Below are 1,997 nucleotides of genomic sequence, written 5' to 3' on the forward strand. Positions count from 1 at the left end.
GAGGAGGGAATTTCTCCCTTCCCACGTCACTGTACAACCGACAAGATCCAGCTCTCCAATATTTATGCCTTCGGGGCTAGCTCACTCACAACCTCCACATCCAGGGCCCGCTCTACAGTGCCACTCAGGTGAGGTGCAGGGCCTGCTCTCCCAAGTGCTGCAGCTGGTGAGGAGTGGGGACCAGCTCTCCTGCTCTCCTGACCTCAGGGCCAGGTCTCTCAGCTGTCGTAGGTGGTGAGGAGTGAGGAGGGGGAAGGACCTCCTCCTCGTCTCCACCACATGGTAGGGGCAGCTCTCCCACACTGATACCCTTGGGGGAGGTTCACCCACATTTCATGCAGTGTGTGTGTGTGTGTGTGTGTGTGTGTGTGTGTGTGTGTGTGTGTGTGGTGGGGTGGGGGGACTTGGCAGTCTCCCAAGTACTGCGACTGGCTAGGGCTGGGTCAGCTCCTCTGCTCTCATGCCCCCGGGACAGCTTTCCCACAATGCCCCGGTGAGGGGTGGGGCAAGTTCTGGACATCAATTTGTCCCTGGGTAACAGCCCAGACCAGGCTATAACAAATGTCTGCCTGGCCTTTGGTGATAACAGACCCCTGCTACTGCAGGGCCTCAGACCCAGACATGGCCCCTGGTGACAGCATAGGCCAGAACCCCACCATGGTCCCAGGTGGTATCACTGGCTACTCATATCAGGCTGTCCCTCACTACCCTCAGATCTCCAGTTTTGTCTCTCTTCATTGTACCCACATCCTCCTGTTTCTCTTTCTCTTCCATTTCCCCACCACTTACTTGCTCCTTTTAGTGGTGCCCTGTTACTAAGTGTCTGGGTAGCAAGGGGAGACTCTTAGGAGTGGTCTCAGGAGTGCTATGACCCACTTGTATATTACGGCCCTGGGCAGGGGTCATATCAGACATGTTTTCCCCCAACCCTGAGTCTGCACTGTGCCAGACTGATGGTCATCTCAGGCTTGCTCCCTGCCTGGGGATTCCATGGCTCCAGTCTGGTGCGTCTCGGGCTTGCTCCTCGTCTGGCCCGTCTAAATGGTCTCTTGCAAGGATCATCTGCGTTGGGTTCACTCCCGCCCAGGGCCTGTGGTCCCAGGCAGGGATCTTCTAGTTTCCCGCTTGTTCCTCATCCCGGGAGCCTGTCTGGTCCTGCCTGGCACCAGTCTGGTGGTCATCTCAGGCTTGCTTTTTTTCAGATGTTGACAGGTCAGAACACTGAGCGTAGACATTGTCTCTCTCCTCACTGCCACCTGCTGATGCACATGTGACACAGCAGCCACCCCTGCAGTGCCTCTAGGGGCAGGCTCTTTCCGGTGTTATCTGTTTGCTTTCTCTTTAATGATACCTGCATTTTTCTTTTCTAAGGAGAAAGAAAATATCCTTATGATGAGCTAGTTTTACTGCATTGTTCACAGGATGCAGGTGCTAGCCAGGGACGCGCCATTTTGAAAAATCTCCGTTTTGATTGAACTGTGACAATTCTGGTCACTGCAATGATTTCGTTTCCAGAACTATAGGAACATGTCTTCACCTACCTACCCTCCACAGGAACGGCAGATCAGGAAGAGTCCTCATCTGACATTCTGTAACTGAGTGCTCACTGGTCATCCCCAACATCAGAAAACTGTGAGAGAAAAAGAAAAAAAAAACTTTCCAGTCCACTCCCCCACCTCCCTCCTCTGAACTCTCTCAGAAGGGACCCCCACACTACAGAGTGGGCCTGATTGTTCCTTAAAGAACCCAATTACTGCTGTCTGCCTGTCAGCTAATGGCATTAATCTCCTCTGATTGATGCCTTATTTAAAAAAAAAGAAAAGAAAAGAAAAAGAAATCCTGTCACAATGTCCCCCTCAAACCCCAAACCCAAAACCTTCACTGAGGTCTAAAGCTCACCCCCAACCCCTGCCCATTTTAACCGTTCTGTGTTGAGCCCTTTCTGTGTGCCTCCCTGTGACTCCTTCGTGACTCAATTCTAGAAATGAGATCCGGGA

The 1,997-nt window shown here is 52.5% G+C and overlaps 1 non-coding gene across 1 annotated transcript; it reads right to left on the bottom strand.

The window, feature by feature from the left end:
• Positions 1–1,178: 1,178 nt before the first annotated feature.
• Positions 1,179–1,310, bottom strand: LOC116890536. Its single transcript, XR_004386717.1, has one exon. It is a non-coding gene; the product is annotated as a small nucleolar RNA SNORA17 (small nucleolar RNA).
• Between the last annotated feature and the right edge of the window lie 687 nt (positions 1,311–1,997).

Source organism: Rattus rattus, chromosome 1 (genome assembly GCF_011064425.1).
Source record: "Rattus rattus isolate New Zealand chromosome 1, Rrattus_CSIRO_v1, whole genome shotgun sequence".
Taxonomy (NCBI): Eukaryota; Metazoa; Chordata; class Mammalia; order Rodentia; family Muridae; genus Rattus; species Rattus rattus.